Source organism: Limulus polyphemus, unplaced genomic scaffold, assembly GCF_000517525.1.
Source record: "Limulus polyphemus unplaced genomic scaffold, Limulus_polyphemus-2.1.2 Scaffold1919, whole genome shotgun sequence".
Classification (NCBI taxonomy): domain Eukaryota; kingdom Metazoa; phylum Arthropoda; class Merostomata; order Xiphosura; family Limulidae; genus Limulus; species Limulus polyphemus.
In genome coordinates, this window is record NW_013667529.1 from 90008 (window position 1) to 112026 (window position 22019).

The 22019-nt window shown below is 35.8% G+C and overlaps 1 long non-coding RNA gene across 1 annotated transcript in view; it reads left to right on the top strand.

Moving 5' to 3' along the window:
- Positions 1-4746: 4746 nt before the first annotated feature.
- Positions 4747-22019, top strand: part of LOC111087240 — a 61750-nt gene continuing 44477 nt past the window's right edge. The window contains exon 1 of the long non-coding RNA XR_002611954.1: positions 4747-5179. This is a non-coding gene — a long non-coding RNA (uncharacterized LOC111087240). The remainder of the gene's footprint in view (positions 5180-22019) is intronic.

Sequence of the window (22019 nt, forward strand, 5' to 3'; positions counted from 1 at the left end):
CACTGCTGTAATCTTTCTTCTTGTTTCTTTTCTTTTTTCCTCTAACAACTGCTGTAATCTCTCTTGTTTCTTTTCTCGTTCTTCTTGTTTATTTTCGTTCTCCTCCAACAACTGCTGTAATCTTTCTTCTTGTTTCTTTTCTCGTTCTTCTTGTTTCTTTTCTTTTCCTCTAACAACTGCTGTAATCTCTCTTCTTGTTTATTTTGTTGTTCGAGCTGCCATTGTTGCAGGTTTTCTTGCAACTACAGCAGTCTCTCTTCTTGTTTCTTTTCTTGTTTATTTTCTCGTTCTTCTTGTTTCTTTTGCTGTTCTTGTATTGCTGCCATCAAATCTGCTAAGCTTTAGTTTGATTTGCCGCCTCTCGTTTCCATTTTTTTTGTCCCACTCTCTGACACCAATTTGTTACGTTTCCGTTCGTTAGTTAATTTCCGTAAATTCGTTCCGACGAAACTTTAGCGACACAAGCCCTTTCTTAAATAAAACTGGGTTATTCTTTCCGAATACAACTTTACGATACACTTAATTTCAACAGTCGCTCTATAACAAACGGTATAATTCTCAACGAACGTCTCACATGCTCGTGCTCGACTCAAGAATACTCAGTTCAATTACACACACACTGTCCCGTCACGTTGTGACAGTCTTATATATACAAGACTAACACATATCTAGTAAACGCTTGAGCATTCATGAAGAAACAGAATATTTCTAGAAGGACGTGGCGTGATACTAGTCATGTGACCTCGCTGACTAAACAGTAGGGTTAGATATACTGATAAAGCAACCCATTTAAACATTTCATACCTATTTGTGCTCTGCATAACCCTTTGTAGTCTGCAGGAGGTGACATGATTTTGACTAAAAGTGATTTGTAGTACTTAAATGGGATAAACTTTTTTTTTTTACATGTATACTTCGGCTGATCTTTACGAATAAAACAATAACTAAAGATAGTATAAACAATCTAAACATTTTAATGAAAAACTATGAGCTTTTTTTAGATCTTCTAAACGGTAAAGAATTATTAGTATTTTGTTTTGTTAAGCGCAAAGCTACACAATGGTCTATCTGTACTGTGGTCACCACAGGTGTCGAAACTCTTTTTTTATCTGAGCTACTAGGGGTGGGGGGTAATAATTATCTGTATGAGTGTTGTATTTATCAAAAGTTTAAAAGTAAGACATCAAAACTGTTGACTATACAACGTTTTTGCATATGGTTCACACTAGGCAGTAATTCTGCTGACCTTGAAAAATAATAGAAGCTAGACGTTTCTAGAAAACTAGCATGAAATTCACTTTCTCATCGTTATTGATTTGTGCCAAACAAGTTCGAAATCCCACCATATCGAAAATATTACTTGCACTATCAGGAGGCTCTAGCTTGGAGGATGCAAGAATTTTAAAAGTATTAAAACAAAAGTCCCTTATATAGGGTTGCACTTAAGTATTGTGCTTTATTTGCTTCAAAATCGTTGAAATAATGGCAAAGTATTCAGTTGACGAATACTTTATATGAGGTCCTACTGTATGGAGAGTATCATGAAAATGTCATGCTGCTGCCAAATTGTATGCTAAGCAGCCATAGCTCTCTATAGAAGGTTTTGGAACAGCTCTCAGATTTAACTCATCGTTCACATTAGGAAATATGTTTCAGCAGCTGCGTATCACAGGTTCATTTATACATGGATATCATTCAAGTGCACCAACAACAGCAACCATTATTGACGATGAAGCCGCGAAATTGGCATTTTCCACACTTGGTCAACACTTTGAACACAACTATTGATTGTTTGCCACCATTTCGTAGTCCTATAAGCAAGTTTATCTCATCTACATTTATGGCTATATCTGTTACCATTGTAGACCGATATTGGCAATTTTCGATTTAAAATGTTTCATTTGATATTATCAACACCTTTACAATTAACATAAGTGTTCAATTCTGAATTATTGACCTTCCAATTAACTTTTAAGTTACCCAGTGTATAAATATGAAGCTATTGGTGCTCTTAATCAATAGCAAACAAAGTTCCCAAATTATCGTTTGATGCGAAAATGATTTTAACAATTGACATTGAAAAAATACCTTGTAGTATTTTATTATAACAAATTATTTTAATACTCTAGAGTAAAAGGTTTTTTCTAAATCAAAGACTAAACAATCAAATAACGTAGTCTAAATTACTAAGACGCTTACTTGTTCCTGACAACTACAGAAATATGAGATATTACAAGTTCTACATTGATTGTACTATTCACTTTAATATCAAATAAACTATTCTGAGAAAAATTAATGGTTTTTATGATTATCTTAATTGTTTTTGCTTTACATGAAGGTAAAGGGTTTCTTAAGAATTAAAATATAAATTAATATTGATTTCTTAAGATCTACATTTACCTTGAAAATACTCAGTTCTTTTTTAAAATTATAATGCTACTCAGTGTCTTTAATTCCAGAAACCTTACCAACTATCAAAAAATAATTTACCTGAGCGTAATATCATCCATAAATCTCGATCTAATCTAAAAATGGCTTTTAAAGTGCATTTGATTAAGCTAGGTAAGTTGGAAAATAGCAACAAATATTTTAACATCGTTTATAATGTAAGTTACACAGTAAGCTTTGTTGATCGACTATGAATGAATAATTCTTATTAATTCAAATGCATTTTAAATAGTGCACTTATCATTATTCTTAACTTTGTTTAACGCAAGTTGGAGTTTATTACGAAATGTTTCTCTTAAGGTAAATAACATAACGACATATATCTCCTGAATGTATTTTATTAACATAAAATTTCGCTATCGATATCTCCTGACAAAGCTGTAAAAGCGAAATAATGAACTGTTGCGTCAGTGAGGTCACGTGACTAGTGTCACGCCACTCGTTCTCTCGAACTTTCGTGAATTGTCGGGAGATTACTAGATATAGGGTAGTCTGGTATATATATATATATAAGAGGGTGACAACGTGACGGGAGAATGTGTGTAGGTAGTGAGTAATCGAACTGCAGTCAGAAAGTATTGTTGAAGTTAACGTTCGTTGTTAAAACGTTTGTTATAGAGCGACTTTTGAAAATAAGTGTATCGGTAAAGTTATATTCAGAAAGAATAAACCAGTTTTATTAAGTAAGGACTTGTGTCGCTAAAGTTTTGTCGGAACGAAGTTATGGAAAATCAATTAACGACTGGAGGCGTAACAGAACTAATAAAAATACATTCTGGAGATATAAGTCGTCATTTTATTTACCTTAACAGTATACTTATTATGTTTGTTTCTTGGAAGTCCATTATCTGGACATTGTTTGCCAAGTGCAAACTTTCTGCCTGGGTGACTTTCATTGGATTCCAGCTTTGTTTTCTGACCATACCCCCAAATTGGAAGTTCATACAGTAAAAATTGTGAGGAAGAAAAAGATTAACAACTCCACACAAGACCGCTACTTGACCATCCAGGCTCGAAGGAATCACTTTGCTCCAGCTGTTAACCTCCGTAACTCCCTCCAAGATGCCACAGGAGTCCAAAGTGTTGCAGACGCCTTCACGAAGCTCAGTTGAGGGCTAGACGTCCTGCTGTTCATGTTCCTTTAAGCCGACGGCACAGGCAGGCACGACTGCAGTGGGATAGAGAACACAGGAAGTGAATTGCGCAACAATAGAGGGCCGTACACTTCACTGATGAGTCCCGCTACTGTGTGGACTTTCTTGATAGACGCAAGAGAGTTTGGAGACGCCCTGGTGAGCGTAATTTGCCTCAGAATGTCATCGAACATGATCGCTTTGGAGGAGGTTCAGTCGTGGTGTAGGAAGGCATCTTAATTGCAGGCCGTACCGACCTTGCAATCATCCGAAATGAAAGTTTCTCTGGCCTAAGATACAGTGATGAGATCCTTGCACCCATTGTTCATCCATATGCAGGTGCAACACGACTAGACTTCCTGCTTATGGATGATAATGCACGTCAAGTGCAGTGACTGCCTTCCTGGAAGCTGAAGGAATTCCCAGGATGGAGTGGCCAGCTAGGTCTCCTGACTTCAACCCAATAGAGTACACCTGGGAGCAGCTACATAGAAGGTTACAAGCTCGTCAAGCCCCATCAAGAACGCTCCAGGACCTGGAAGCTACCCTTATTGAAGAATGGTAACAGGTTCCGCAACAACGATTGGCTAATCTGATCATGAGCATGCGCAGACGTTGCGCAACAGTCATTAATGCTTGAGGTGGTAACACAGACTATTGAAATCATCATGACTGTGAATTGGACATTTCTTTCAATGACTGTTGATTTAGAATTTTTTTTTTTGTAACACTGTACCACAGAGTGCATCGGTTCCCCAGGCTCTGTTATCCAAGCTAAATGTTACAGAATTTAATAAAGTGTAAAAATGACTTATTCAGGTGTTTTTCTTCCTAAAATGTTGAATCTACACATACCATTCTGGTAGGTGTTTGACATATACACAAACTAAAACATGATCCCTTGCAAATGTTGACTACTGGCATAATAATAGCATGTTGCGAACAGTTTGTGGCTACTTGCCCACCACCTTTACTTTAAAGAGGTTGATTATCTGTCCAGTTCACACTTAGTTCATTAGTGCAGCTGTGGATTTGCATCATATCACAAATCGTTGTATTTAGAGAAGTTCTCACCAGACTGCGCTACGATCAACATTTCGCATTGTCCAGGCGTTGTATATATCAGCGAGAGCAGCAATCAGAGATCTTTGAAGACTGATGGAAGGGAAGTGCAAGAAGTTTAAGATTTTAAGCAACTCATGTCCTTAGTAATTTTTAATTTTGATTACCACTAAATCTTAAATAATTAATTGGAGAGAGAAAGTATAGAAACACCTTTTGATGAATCATGACTGATGTATCTTAACAAGGTGAAGCTTAACTAAGTCGTGCAATTTCTACGTCAAGGCGTTAAAGTTAGCAGCACTGCCACCAGACTATTCTCATCTCGTGCTATCTGGGACATCAAGAACCTATCATTCAAATTTCAATTACGTTACAGCTTACACTTACAGTTTATATCAAAGTAGGACAAGACTGTAAAATGTTTGTATAATACTTAATAAAGGAACGAATAGTTAGATATGTTCACTTCAAAATGAGCTGGAAGACTGTGTTCGTTATCTTAATCGTTGCAGAAATCCATTTACGGGTTTCAGGTAAGAAAACGTTTGGTAATTTATATATTATACTTGTACTATAGGCATTCTAGGATATTGAGGTACTGATTAACTTATAAATAAATCTCCTATATGAAACATTTAAAAAAATAGTTAAGCCAGTTTAAACAGCAAATGTTGAAAATTATTAACTATTACTGAGCTTGTTCTACATTGTTTTCAGAAATATTTTTTCAGTCCTATTTGGTTTTGGGTAGTAGTTATGGCTTGATTTCAGTAAGTGAAGAAGAGACTGATTTTATTTCATCACATCTAACCAAGTGCATGATAACAACTTTACAGATATTTAAATATTAATGTATATAATATGAAAAAATAACACATTTTTAAAACAATGTATGACTTTTTTTGTGTGCAGTTTGTGAGGGTTGTTGTGTTTTACTCTGTCATTGTAGCCCAGTTTTATATAGGTTGCAGATTGAAACAACAACAGCAGATATTCCTGAGATAAGATATACATAAGTACAGTTAATTTGTACTGAATAGTGTGTACCATAATGATTCATTAGTTAAGTTTCAAATCAATGAAAAAATATACCAAATGAAACTAAACACTTTTGGTTTTAGTATGTGTACTTCTTTAAGTGAATCCCTAACAAATTAAGGCCCATTTTTCAAAACAAAACTCAGTTTTGACCACTTTTTTGCTGCCTCATTCACTTATCCATAGTCTTTGTTAAGTTTGATTGATTCACTTCTATCTTTACAAATACAGTGAGTGCTGTTAAAGAGTTTCTACTTTTCTCAGCCTCTTTTGTCTTTTAGGTTCTAGTTATTTTAAAGTATCATCTTATGTGACTAAAAAAGGTAAACTTCTAGGGTTTTGCTGAATCATGCACTCAGTTCTTTAAAATACATAATTTTTGAATTCTAGTCTAGTGTATCCACTAGTAATGGTGCTTAGATTCAATAAATACTTGATGCTCATTATTCTGTGTGTTTAATAACTTTCCACTGGCTCATTATAAGAAAATGTCTATTCTTGTATGAATGGTTTGATATATTTGAAACTCTTCCAACAACTTTATTGATTTTCATTGTATTAAGTTCCTTCTAATCAATGAACCTTTTTAACAAGGTTTGTGGATCTGAATGTTCCATAAGTCTTAACTTAAAATTAGTAGTTACCTGTCCAGGTATTGTCACTTTTCTACTAGCTGTGATGACATCTGTCCAATAGGCAATCACTAAAATGTTTTTTCTGTAATGTGGCGACTAATATAGTGAACTGGAATCTCTTCATAACACATTATAAAGCTGTCTTAGTTTAAGTTCAACACAATTTCATATTTATTAACAAAGTCTGTCCATAATATATATTCCTCGTGTATCAACCATACATCGTATTGTTTTCCAGTCTGGATGTTACATTGTAATTGTAGATTCAGAGTCAATAGGGATATAACAGTGTATTCCTTATATATTTGTACTATTGAGCAAATCTATTTTAACATGAGTTATCGTACCCAGAATTAGGCAATGTATGTTTATCCAAACTGAACTTTTCTGCATGAGATTAGCTAATCCATATTTTCAGACTGATCACTACTGACATAATCGTTGTTTATAATTTTTGTACTTTAGTCCTTTATGTTCAAGCAGGGTGAGCTTCTAAACTTTTGTTTTGAAGCCTGGAATGACTTGTTTGCAGCTACAAGCATAGAATAATCCCTGATGATAGCGAAAACAATTTCCACTTGCATTTCATTGAATTTGGTGGTATCAATCGGTGGAATGTTGTTTCTTGCAGCTCTTATAACATGAGCATTTTTGCTGTGTACCAAGAGATAACACTTAAACATCTTAAATAAACATATATATTGTTATTTAAAAGATGTTAAGCCCTTGTTTTGATAAAATATAATTTATGTTTATGAAAATGCTTGAAAAATTTCAACTATACCAGGGTTTAAGTACACCCACAAGGTGATTCAGAACCACTGTTGCCAGAGTCAAAAGTGGTAGTCTTTTTTATAATAATGTTTTTTCGACATAATACACCTCATTGATATAGAATATCAGTTATTGTAATAAAAACAAATTTATTCTGTCATATAACCTTTTTGGCCCTGTTTGCTTCCCAGCAAGGTTTGGACATGTAAGATATTTATATTGGTGTTGTATGGTTGAAGTTATCACCTGCATCTTTGGTTATTCTTCCAGGAACCATATTAACAGGAACAGAAGCCCTATCTTCATTCTTCTGGCATTCTACCCAATATGTGTCAATCCTAAAACATCATCATAGTTGGTACAATGACCATATCTATTCACTGTTTGCACTATCTCCTTTTGCTGTGCCATTTGGTGTAGTCTTACATCAAGACCCACATTCTTTGGGGTCTTGAATTTTTCCTTTACTTGCCAAGTGTACCAAATCTTAACCTATACTGAGTCAGTGGTGTAGTGACCTATAGGTAGGGTAGGGCAATTGCCATAGGGTGCAGGTCTTTGGGGGTGCCATATTGACCAAAAAATAATAATAAATGGGGATGTATGTGTGGAAAGGGGCACAAATTGAGGTTTTTGCCCTAGGGCACCAAATACCCTTACTACGCCACTGCACTGAGTACTGTCTGTGTGAGGTTTCATTGTCATTCCAACATCATCTTTGCAAACATTATTTAGAGTCTTATGTTTATTTTGAAAGAATCCAATATAGAAAAGTGTAAAGATCATCAGTCACCATGTAAGAGCTCTTGGACACAGATGTTTTTGGAGAAGTTTCTATTTCAGATTCTGTAGCTATTGCTGATCTCAGGACCAAAGCTGCATGATGTAAAACAATCTTTTGAGAAGGTTTTTCATCATTTATGTCCAAGGAGTGTCTTGCTCCACTCTAACATTTCTCAGTGTTTGTTTCAGGGTTTACTCACAGCAACATCTGGGAATTTTGGCGATACATTAAAAATTTGAAATTAGTCACTATAGTGAGTTTCAGGTTTGGGCTTCAGTTTCTGTCTGTTATTCTCTCTGTACATCCTCATTTCAAGTATATATATTTGGACAAGTGAGTCTAGTACTTGGATAAAATTATTGTTATATCTATAGCTTGTCTCCCCCCCCCCCTCCAGATCTGGTAAAACATCATCCATCATTTCATGTAAGACTGGTAGGACTGAGTTGAAGCTTTTTGTGTGACTTTCATATAGATGTAGTAGCTGTGACAACATTAGTGGTACTGTGCCTCTAATGCCATAAAATTGATGAAATCACTGACCATGCAGGTCATCTCCTCATCATTCTTTTCCCTTGCACATTTTCCCTGTGTATAGCAATATTCAAATGTTGATACATTGATCAACATAAGAGATTTTCTTCCACAAAACATAACAGGGACTTCCAACCAAATGATTTCTTTTATGTCTACTTGTGCTTGGTTCACATTCCATGGTGTAGAGTCTTCTGTTATCATTTGAAGATGTTCCAGACTAGTAAATGATGAATAAAAACTTTGGTGCCACATCAGATGCATTGCTGATGGTTTTAGTGACAGTTAATCTTCACCAATAAATGGTTTGATATCATCATAAAACTCACAATCATCAACATCTCTTCTATGCTTCAACTTTTTCAGAAAATTCTTAATACTTCTAATGGTTGTTTTGATTAGTTCTGCACTCGTTTTCTTTTGGTAAAAGAGGCATTTTGTAAAATCAAGACCAATTCTTTGCTTGTTTGGTGAAATTTTTACTCCAATGGACTCTCTACCATAACAGTTTTCTTTCACTGAACAATAATAAAGACCTGATTTTATAACCAATGAAAATAAACAGATCTAGTACTACATCGTAGATGCTTTGCCTTTACCCAATCATGCAGCATTTTTGAAAGCATATTAATGCTTTTATTTTATATTATCAAGTACACAGAAAATATCAGTCACTGGCAGGATACCTGGTGTTGCCCGGGGACCGAAGCACTCAGTTTGGTGACTACTTGATTAAGAGGAAAATAACTAAAAAAGCTTCATGGTAATTGTGCCTGAATTATAATTCTTTCAGACAAAATATTTATTTTCTTTGTAAGAGAGATACACAATTCAAAGAAACTTAACTTTTGTTGAAAACATAGTCAGCTGAGGGTTTCATGAAAATATAGTCAGTTAAGGGCTTCATGATAAACAATGTTCTTAGTTTTTCCACATGGAGCATTTACATAAAGATTTTTTGGGCTTTCAACACGTGAACATCCAACATAGAGTTGTCCATGAGGGAATTAGGGCTCTTCCAACTGCAAGCCAATTACCTTCAATGTCTGACCTTGCAATTTGTTGATCAACATGGAAAAGCTTAAGCAAATGAGAAACTATAGTCTCATAAACTCAAATGGCATATCAGTAGGAATCATTGAGATTCTCGGAATGAAAACATCTTCACCCTTGCCTCATCCAGAAGGTATTTTAGCTTCAATAACATTGGGCATAAGCTTGTTTACTGCCAGTCTTGTTCCATTGCACAGATGTGGTGGATCCAAATTTCAGAGTACCATGATTGGTGCTCCTACTTTTAGACTGAGACAATGTGGTGGGACTCCTGGAGGTTCAAATGAATTTAGAAACTCTGGGGGATAGTTGAACACTTGGGTTTGATCAGGCACTGAGTCAACTGACTTGTAGCACTGGATATTACCAGGTATCTGCTGAAACAGTTGTGTATTGACAACAATGTTCTTTGGAGCTAATATTGCTCTTTCACACAGCTATCTGTGATTTTGATAGTTTCCAGAAAGGTTTGGGAAAACCTTTGCTATGAGTTCATCAACAGATGTTACTTGTGTACAGATTGGTCCCATGTCAGTTGTTCCTTGTTGATCTTGTTTGCAATAGACTGTCAGCAAATTGTCCAGATAATTGATCTCCATGCAGATGGGCTCTCATATTGGTAGATAGGTGGAATATTTTTAAGTTTCTCCAAAGATATGATGATTTTAGGCAAGCCTTAAGTTGATGGGCTCGTGTGCCTCTTGGAATGACCGGCAATGTTTGTCTGAAATCTCCAGCCAAAACTAAAGTTTGCTTTCATGAATATCTTGCAGTGTCCTATCCAAAGCTTCTAATGCTGCTTTGTGAGACATTGTACATTCATCCCAAACAATCATTTGGCATCTTTTGAGAACTTCTGCCATCCCAGTTCCTTTACTGATATTGCATGTAACATTTTCATTTATGGTCAAGTTCAATGGAAGTTTAAATGCAGCATGGGCTGTCCTGCCTCCAGGCAAAGGAGTTGCTGTGATTCTGGATGAGGCAACTGCAAGTGCAATTTGCTTATGTTGACAAACTTCTGCCAACAACAGGTTGATAACAAATGTCTTTCCTGTTCCTCCTGGTGCATCAATGAAAAAGACTCCACCCTTCTGATCTTGGACACTATCAATTATTGCTGTGTATGCTGTTCTTTGGGCAAGTAGCAATTTTGGCTTGTTAACTGAAAATTCTTGGTTAAGAGCTTAAATATCGTAAGTGGTCTCACGCAGAACCTCTTGATTGAGGTTGTCATCTTAATTGCGTTGAACTTCTGGAAGGCCAAATGATGGAAGCTCTTTTCCTCCCAGATACAATACTTTGTCCTCAATGGCAATAAGAGCCAAGTTAAAAATGGCATCATTGTAACTAACTTCTATATTGGGTTTTTGTAGTTGAGCCTGGTGCTTGAAGTCTTCTGACAGATCTTCTCTGTGATTTTGCCACAGGGCAACTGGAGTTGAAACACCACAAACTTGCAGCAAAACAGCAAACAAACTTCTGGGGTTGGCTGGTGACTGTGAGACTGCTACTTCTGTCAGAGTGGACTTCCACTGTGCATCGTCTTCAAGAAGGCCTCGCTTGAAACATGCCTCTCTATAGGTGGCACAGAGCTGACCTTCGACAATATGCAAATCCTCAAAGGATGTCAGGCCTCTCATATCATGAAGCAGCATACGAAGGTAAAAGCACTCTTGCTGGGTGGGATGAACACTACAGACCCTTACCAAGGATTCATCTTTAAAAAACCCAGGATGACCATCTACAGGAGTACCTCTTTTTCTTCTACTCCATTTGTTGTTGCTCAAAGTGTAAAAAGACAGGACCTCAAAATAAAGTAATGTGCATGCAAAAGGATCTTATTGGCAAAGGTTGAAGAATCCAGTCAGTGTTGTATTTTTTGGAGCCAATGCTTGTTGGAAAGTATTTTCTTCAGTGAAGTAGATTCTCTGTCCATTTTCTAGGTGGACACTAAGTTGTTAGATGGTGGGATGTCGTTCATGAATTGGAAATCCCAAAATGTACCAAAATGCTTCATTGCTACTAATGTACCTTCCCAGTTGGAACTGAGTAACTTCATCATTTGTGTTTTGGTCTTGAAGAGCATACATAGCAGCATCAGATCCCTTGTTGACATACTTGCACACATATTTGATTGACTTGACTGAGTTACAAAACTCAACATTGATATGTGCATCAAAGGTCTTTGACAACAGGGGACAATAAAGCACTATCCATCAATTGTCAATGTCAACATCCTGACAATTTCTCATTTTTATCGTGCCTGTAAATCCTCCATCTTCAGGCTTTTTCCTTCTGTAGAGAGGATATCCATCTTCATCAGTTTGGGTCTCTTTTATCAGTTGCTTGGGATACTTTTTCACACATTTTCTGTTTTCCATGCATGAAGATGTTGGATTTAAAGGCCCACACGTCCATGAATCATTGCTCTTTTGATGGTGTTAAAGAGGCTTTGGTCATTTATAGGGTGTGGAAGCTCTGCAGAGATAATTGAGCCTATTTGATTAGATTGGATTTTTGTTTTTAGCCAGATAAGAATGTGTGCATGAGGGAGGCCTCTTTTCTGCCACTCTATAGTGTACATGTCACATCGTATAGGGCCAAAGATTTCATACTTTTTTATTTGTTGCATCATTTTGATGAGTTTTTGTCAAAAAACTCTGGCCAACAAATCTTGTCAGTCCTTTGCAGACTGTCCTGGGAAAAGCTCATCATTCACCTCTTTCCAAGAAGGATTGCAGGTAAAAGTGATGGAGAGATCTGGCATTCCATACGTTCTGACATAGGTTGTGGCATCTTGAGTTCGTTCATGCATGTATCTTGGGCTTCTTGTGAAAGTGGATAGAAGAATGCACAGCTGACCAATGCCTCTGCCTCTACCTTCATCATTGTTGATGCTATTTCTAAGATGAATGTAGGAGTCAACACGCAGTTCTTGTTGGTGTGTTTTTATGCACATCAACCTTTCTGTCTCCACCTTGGCATACATATCAACAGCATACTGTTGGAACAGATCTTGACAATGCTGCAAACGGTTGAAGTAATTATTTCGAATCATGAAGTGGTATCCATCATCTCCATGCACACAGATAAGTGGACAATGAAGGGCATCATAAGATCTGTGTGTCTCATTTATCCTTTATAGTGTTATCTCAAAGTTTTAAGGCAGTGTCTCTTTTTCCATGTTCTTGGCCATTCATGACCAAGGCAACCTCATTGAGTTGGCTCATTGAATCAACCACGATGTTCTCCATATGGTCGTTTATCAGCATTGATCACTATTTGGTAGTCCAAAGTAGGAGCACTTTCAAGTGCATATTTAAAACTTTGTACATAATTGTTAGTGGTATGGATCTTCTAGAAGTCTTGAAATCAGTAGCTTGAATTGCTACATTCAAGTAGTATGGAGAGATCTCTAGAATCTTCTATAAGTTTTGAAATCAGTAGTAACAATAATTGAAATCAGTGGAAGGGAAATTTTTTGGGAGATGACTCTGAACATTCTAGATACTTCTGACATTCTGAAATTGAGCAAGGTGATGAATAGCTGTTATGCAAAAACATGTTTGGGCAATTGTAGTATGTTTGAAATTGATTTTCATAGTGTTTTCACCAATTTTTGAAGATGAAGACTGTAATTTTCACCAGTTTTTGCCTTATTTTGTCTCCCTGCGACCTCAGATGGCTTCAAAAGTGAAATCCAATGTATTCATGACATTCTGGATGAAAAGTTAGTCCTAATGAACCATGAGTCACTCAGGTAGCCAATTTTCTTCTGTAAGCATGATGGTATATTAGAACATAATGACTGAGCTTTTGAATATCTGTGTTCATGTATAAAACCTGCATCAGTAGTTTGTGAACCATCATATACATGCACTGGCATTTTTTATAGCAAATTCAACTCTTTTTATAGCAGCATCACAATATAAAATATTAAAACTGAATGTATAATTGATAACAATAAAATGGGGAATTTGCAAAACATTTGATATATATATGGAAATAGTGATAAAATATTCTAAAACTCATTTAGTGCACTGCAAAGATCTGTTTAATATGACATAAGTGAAGTTTTACAATTTTGTACTTTTGATTACATTATGACAAAAAAAAAATATCACAAAACACTGCACCACTTTTGACTTTGGCAACAGTAGTTTTGATACATCCACATTGTAGGTTAATCACATTGGCTAATATGGTCTGTGAGTTGCTGGATTATTAGTTATACTAGGTAGTAAGCACTTGCCTTTTTTTTAACAACACTGAATATTAGTTTTTGTGTTAGTAAGCACTGGCATTTCTTGAGTATAATTTAATATTACTTTTCATGGATATTAAGTATTTAAATATCATAAATATAACAGAATATTATGGTTTTAACTTAGTAGTAAGCACTTGTTTGTCTTGGATGTAGCCAAGTTGGGTAATTTTAGAAGTCAATCAGTACTTGCTCCACTAGGATACAACTGTATATTAGTTTGATTTGTCAATTAGGTCATGCATCTTGTGGATGTAACTAAGTAGTATTAGTTTATTAGATAGTCAGCACTTGCATAGGTCTCTTGAATAGTTTTACTAGGCAGTAAGCATATAAAATGTTATATATATTTATAGTTGAATACTGCAAGTTTTACTAATGGTAATCAGTTACATTTCTAGATGTTCAAATATTAGTTGAGTGCCTCAGGGGTCAATCAGTACTTGGGCTTTTTATTTATAGGGAACATAATTAGTAAATTAGTATAATTTTCTGATGACATTAAACCCTTTGAAATGTATTGAAGATGTTAAGGTACTTGAAAATATTGAAAAATTAGATAAATATTTGGCAAATTACCTTTAGTTATAGCAAGGTAAATGCAAGAAAATACATTTGGGTTATCATAATTTGGATCACACATTTAATATACATCGGAACTCACTCCTTAACATGACTGAAGAAATGGGTCCTGGCATAATGATGACAGAAAAGTAATTCAAGACATTGAGGCAGTGCTCTGTTGCAAGTAGCAAAGCTAATAGAAAATTAGTGTGTATTTACAGACATACTGATTACAAGTCAAAAGAAGTAATTATCTCTATAAATCACTAGTTAGTTCTTGCTTGGAATGCTGTGTATAGTTTTGGTTCCCTTATCTAGAAAATATATTGACTTACTGGAAAGGGTTCAGAGGAGAACTACTAATATGACTGATGATTTAAGGGTTATCTTATGAGGATAGATTATCTCTTAACTTGTTTTCTCTTGAGATAGAAGGGTAAGAGGTGATCTTATTGAAGCTTACAAGATTATCTGGGTGGTTGATATGATAAAGGCTATATTTATGATAGGATATATTTGTATGATATTCTGAAGATAATGCAATAAGATAACACTAGTTTAAGCTTTGGAAAAAGATAGGGTAGGCTACATTTAAGACAGTTTTATTTTTCTAACATAGTGACTTATTTATGTAATGAGTTGTCTAAAGCTGGGTGACTTAATCAGTCAATATAATGAATTATCCATGAGCAGCAATTACATCAATTAATTTCATGTCAACTAATTGATTAATAAAAAAATTGTGTCTCCAGTTATTACTGTTTTTAATTATTCCAACTAGCAATCAATTGAAATTACAATTAAATTGATTGTCATGAAAATAATCAGATACTTGAAATTAGTATTCCCAGTTATTACTGTTTTTAATTCATTGAACTACAGATGTGATTAAATCAATTGTCATGAAATTAATCAACTAAACAACTAATTTAAATTGGAATTTCTGATTATTGTTATTTTTATTAATATTATTCTAACTCTGCAAGTAATCTAAATTTTGTCACCAGACTTGCTCATCTTGTCTTTGCTATTGCAAAGCTACTAAGGCTATGTATACATTTATTTTGAATTGTTGAACAGAGGGAAGGCAACTGTTTGGTAACACTCAATGCCTTTTTTATCTTGTTTTTGTTTGTATGTGCCATGATTTGAGGAATACTGTACTAATCAATTAGCAAAATATTTTTAATTGTGCAGCTTTAAAATTGCCATTGGCAGTAATAGTGGCTGACACTTTACAAGTTTAACTGGGAAAATGAATGATTTCCTGAAATATAAAAAAATGAAGTCTGGGTTTAAATTTTTAGTTTTCTCAAGGGTGGATTGTTTTTAAATACTATTTGGGTATTTTGAATGTACCTGAGTGTGATTTTTATGTAACCTTAAGCACATCGCCTATAATGTGTGCAACTTTATTAATTTACTAATCAGTAAATTGTGGGGTTTGCTCTTTGTTGGACATGCCACTCTTGGATGCACTTGCCTTCCTTCTCAATTGCAGGCTTCCTCTCTTATGATTCCCTCTTCTTCATCCTTTGGCTCTGGCTGTCAATTTTCTCAACCAGGCCTGTTCTCATGTCTTTCTATATGCATATTTATTTCTTCCCTCTGGTCCTTGGCTTTCCACACTTCTCTCCTTCTTGGGCCCTATTGTTGGCAACTATTTGACCTGCTCAGCCTTGGTCTGCTTAACATTCAGCCATTCTCTTTCTCTTCCCAGTATCTTGCTTCACCCTCATGCATCCTTTCTTTATTGAGGGATATCTTTTCTTCATCCTCACACATGGAATTTGCCTGATCTGTTGTCCATCAGGCCAGACTTTCCAATTATGTGGCATTCTTCTTGTTACTTTTCTGTTGCCCTTCCACTGCCTTTGTCTTTCAATGTCTATGGTGAGTCTTTTATCATTGGTCCTTTCACTACTTCTTTACTCCTGACCTTCATACTGCAAACCACCTTTCTGCTCTTTTTACCTGGCTTGTTGGCCTCTGCTTTTACTTGTTGTCAGGAGGCCTTCTCCATGGCATTTCTCCTTTCCTGGTACCACAAGTTTTTTTCTTCCCCTGTCCTTTCCACTATGTTCCACTCGTTTTCCCTTCACTGTCCTCCCCACCCAACTCCCATGTCTGTGAAGTTTTGCATGATCTTATTTATGCCCTATTTGAATTGTTGATTTCTTACATTTTGTACCATCTTTCTTTCCAGACTTGTTTCCTCCTCCTCCTCACCTGCAGTTCTGTTGTTTGGATGTCTAACCTATAAATGCTTTCCATGCTCTCTTCCACCACTCTTAATTACTACTCTCTCCAGACTGGTCTTTCCTTCCTCAGACTTCAGTTACCCGGGAAGTTAACTGTACTTCTCTCCTATCTCCCTTTCTTCTGCTTCTCACATATTGAACCATTCAGGCCTAGATTGACTACTGTGTCCTGTTCCTTTGGTTGATGTGCCTTATCTTGGACCTTTCCCTGTTGGGGTCTATGTCTTTATCTGTATGTACCTTGGAACTCTTCTATTTCTAAGGACTTCTCTCTGTCTACCCTTATTGGATGGGTCTGTTAACTCCTGGTTAATATGTTTGTATCAGAATGTGGATGCTCACATACTATTTTCCATTTCTTTGCATTTGATTTGTCACCTTTTTCATTCTCTTACATCTCTTCTTCACCAACCCCAGGACAAGCTCCTCCAGGCAGGCACATGGACACTCTCCACACATTTGTCTCCTCCTCTACCCCTTCTGGCTGTTATATTTCCTGATGGTTCTCAGCTTCCATATATCACCATTTTTCAGTCTTCCATTGTCTTTTAGAAGAATACATACTATTTCTCTTTCAGCATCCCTTTTTTCATTTTAGAGGATTGCACCAAGTGGCTAATGTTGCTTACCCAGGGTATACTTACCCAAAATCTGCATCAAGCCAGGATATAAAAAACACTCATAGCATCTGCCCTGGCTCTGCATGTGCCCACTGTGAGATAGAGTGTTCAGCAAGAACATTTGAGGTATCATCAGGGTTTATATATATATCAGGGTGTTTACTCAATTGTCCAATCCAGACTGTTCAAGTTCCATGGACTATGGTGGAAAAAGTCAGCAGCAGGGAAGTGTTCTACCCACTACTGGCTCATGCTTACTGGCTTTCACAAATAGGGTTTTATGGTCACCCATTGCACTGTATTCAGTAAAAGACCATTCTGGACTGAAGGACCAGTAGAGGTCTGGGTACTTTATCTAGTATTCCCTGTGTGAAATCTTCCCCTTCATCCTGTGGAGCATGAGAGACCCTTGCTATTTACCAGTTCCTAGCTGATGAGGTGTTGGATGAAGGATTCAACTGCTGAGGCAATACAAAGGAGTACCATGGACCAATACTGAATAATATGGTGCTCTCTTTCTGCAGATAGTGTCTAAAATCTGCTCAGTTGATTTGAGGTGAATATATATATGATGTTTGTTAAGTAATGTCAAGGTGAACACACTCTCTATGGGTCCATACTGCTTAACTGTGGTGCTCTACTCCCGCAGCTGGAATCTGTCCTGTAGAGTCTGATGGTAGAGTTGAGTTGATGCATATACACAAATCCACATTATATAACTAATGTGACCTCCTTCCACAGCTGGAGTCTGTTTCATAGAGTCTGACAGTAGAGTTAAAGTAAGCATACTGTAGATATTGTCTATCTAACTGCTTGTGTTCTAGAACTCAGATGGTCATTTTCACATTCTGCCCATCCCTGTGATACATGTGGCTTCTTTACCTCTTTCCTCTAAGGGTGAAGGGTATACTCTGCATGAGATGAAATGTAGTCTCCCACAGATGTGCTGTGGAGTTCCAGCCATTAGGTGTCACACCCACTGGGCTTCCTTTGGGCACTTTCTGAAAGATGATAATCTATATAAAATTTGCACTGGCCCCTCCACTAATTCAGCATAGGATTTTAGTTAAATTGCATGAAGAGGTGAGATATTGTCTTGGGAATTAAAATCTTCCTTACCTAAAAATGTATTTCTGATATATAGTTATTATACACAGAGGTTTATCACCCTCCTATTGGTGGAGGGCTTTTGTCACATAATGTCATCATGCAGTAGTTCAATTCATGTAAAATTCTGTGAAATTAGGTGGGAGTTGCTTCAAGGCCAGTGGCATGCAAGTCTCTCTGGCAGATGCATGAGGAAGATAGGTAAACTGTGTGAAAAAGGGTGAGTACTTATCAGAAATACATTTTCAGGTAAGGAAAATGTGAACTTGATTTCTTTTGGAGTTTTTGTACCTGAGGGATATATACAGTGGAGCAATTATTTTTGTTACAGCATTGATTGTTTTCAACACCAAATCTCAGATCCATTGCATTTTCAGTACCTGGAGGAAGCTGTATCTTCTTTCCCATTTATGATTGGCATGAACTAGGTCCTCAATCCCACTTTGGGAGCTTACTCATATCTTTTGTTGTTCCAATGAAGATGAATGATGTTACCTTGACATGACATTGATATTATAATAACTTACATACCAACAGTCAGAGATATATAACTTCCAACTCCAGTAATGTTAAAGTCAAGTACGCATTTTACAGAGTGACATTAAAGTCTAATATTGAAAGTCATGTAGGGATGATCTATGTATAGCTTTACCATCCCTATTTTCTTGTTTGCATTTTTTAGCACTGCCATTCCTATGTGCATTCTATGAATGTGTGTAATAAAAGTTTATATTATGTGTATATTGATTTTATTTTACTCCTTCACTTCATACACAATATAGGGGCTGGCTTCCGAAAGACATCGATTGTATAGTGTACAAAGCCTTGAGTATTCTATATGTTAGTCATCTAATGTTCATCTATTATTGGCTGGTAATTCCTATTTCACCCTGTATTTAAGCTTTTTAAAGGAACACCAGATTTCTGTAAGAAAGCTTATTTCAAGGACTAATGATAACATTGTTTACACTAGAATTATGATTTTTTATTGTTTTTAATTACTACTGGTTATTATGACTAAACGATATGTGCACTGCCCAGAAACACAGAGTAGATTTAGGTTTAAACTGGTGTTAGTGATAAAGTAGTTGAAGAGTTATCTCGATTGAAACAAGAAGAAGAAAGATGAACAATTTGGTGGTTGGTCACTTTCTGGTTTGGTATCTTAATGATGGTTTGTTGCCTTCTTTTGGGGCTTGTTGGGTTGAGAAACAAATGAAAGTGTGTGACAATTATATTTTAAAGTAAAACTCTCCATCATTGCTAATTTTTAGCATGCATATTTATATTATGCCTATTGAGTACCTTGACTATCCCTACATATAGGCTACTGACTCTATGATTACTTACACTGCATTGCAGTTTCATCTTCCTCTGGCTGTCTTCTCCCTCTAGATACTAATCTACAATCTTCTCAGAGGCTCTGAGGAGGTGATTTGTTTTTTTTTATTTATTTTTATAGTAGTTTTGCTTTTTACAGTTCAGCACAAAATACTCCAACACAAAAACAAAACATTCATTACTAATACTGGAGACAATGGAACCCACCATGTAACCAGTGTTGCATCACAAGAAATACTTTTATCACCCAAAATCTGAATTGAGTGGGAGATAACAAAGTGTTGAGCCCTTCTGCCCCTGCTCAGTGCCCACTGTTGAAATTTTGTTTTCTGCATATTACAACTTTATACACCTACAACCCAACATGATGAGTCAATACAGTCTCATTTTGTATTGATTTATGGTATTATGAAGTTATTAACTCTAATAATTTATAACTTTTTGGGTTTGATCTGTACTTAGCTTACTATTGATACAAATTTATTGAAAATTGATAACTGCTAAAAGATGGTTGGCTCCAGAGGGAAAAAAAAGAAAATTATCTATGCTCAGTCAAATATGCCTGTATAAACCATATAGGGTTCACTAAACTAGCTTTATGTTTGTGAATCGAGTAATTTCAAATAAGGAGAACCTTTATTAGATTTAGCCTTAGGACTTGTATTGTTTCCACACCGTTGCATCTGTTTTCTTGATTCTTTGTTATCATGGCATGGTGCAGATTAGCCCTGTGGTATAGCTCTAGATTTCAGAGCTGATGAGCTGATGTTCCAGTCCATGCAGTACCACAAAATATTCCTTGCACTTTAAGTTGTGGGTGCCTTATAAGAGTAACAGTCAACCCCTTATCATTGATGGTGGGTTGGGTGCTGATGATTGGTTACCTTCCCTCTTGTCTGTATAATTCAAAATTAGGGATGGCAACGATAGTATTAGAAGCTGTGCCATAAATAAAAAATAAAAATTGTTATCATGACTATTTTTATGTCATATTGTTTTCCAACATTTCTATTACAGTTGAGCTTCTGTTATCTTAACATTGTTTTTACCTTTCCTGATATACTGTTACAATTAACCTATTGGATATTCCTATCCAGGGACAGTTGTAGGAGATTGTTTTTGTTGGGGGAGAGGGGTATTTTGGGACACCTGGGTGCAGTGATATAAAGTATCACATGCCACTTGTCAGTTAGCGAAATAACTCAGCAGACAAAAGGAAGAATATACATCCACATCTTTCACTGTTCAACATTGGTAACTTCACACATTTTCTTTTGATTGTTAATAGTGCTTTTTGGGTCCTTTGATGACCATTAGGAGGGAAAATGTTCTTTTTGTCCACCCCCAATAGACCCATTCCTGTTTCTAACTTATTTTTTTTTTTTTTACATTTGTTATTTAATCTTATAGTTTGCATTATTGTTACACTTTAATTAATGATTTTGTGACCTTTGTTTGTAATGCCTTAAAACACTTTTCTTAATCTGTTGTTTCAGTTACATTATTGGGTTTGTACTATCCTAGCATAGTTTTTTTTTCCAAATTCTCCATTGGAATGAGCTATAATAAATTACATTACTGTGACAATGCCGTTATAAATTTCTTTATCTTGTATTTCAATTACAGTGGCAGGCTTATATCATCAAAGTATTGATGTCACATGTTTCTTGATGGTATTATAGTTGCTCTGTTGGGTTTTAATTGTCTTGTAAGTGAAGAAGGGTTGCAAAAGAAATAAAGGAAGTTGATTATAATATGTAAAAACTAAACAATCAGAAGATGTTTTGAGCCCAAATCCTTCTTCGGGATCAGTAAAAAGTATTATATAATTAACTCAACTATATTTTGTTTTTTATCATTTACCTTGATCATTTCTGTTACCTTGGCAGTATTATTGTCATTTTCTTGACTTGCTTGTATTTGTTGTAGCATTGTCTTTCCATGTTAATTGTCTGACAGATTTGTCTTTTCTATCTATAATTTTTATAGTTGGCCTCCTACTTCAAGAGTTGTTTTGTCTTAACAATGCTAATTGTGATTTTTAATTAAATTATATTTATTTATTCTATAATGTCAAATAACATTGTTACGACAGCGGAAGTTACGTGACGCTGCTGGTGCATTGGTGCTGGTGGCATGTGAGAGGAGTTTCTCGAATGATCATGAATTTCCTAGTTTGTTCGGAACGCCCTCTTTTCTAGTATATGGCAAATAAAAGAAGAGATAGATATGCAGACAGATTGAAGATAGAGATAACTGAGTGAAGTGAACTGTAGGCACCATAAGTAAAGTGGGTGAATCACTGATTTATAGTGTGTGTGTTATAAAATTTGTTAAGTGTATTATGAAGTTGTATCAAGAAAGAATAAACTAGTTTTAATTAAGAAAGGCCTTG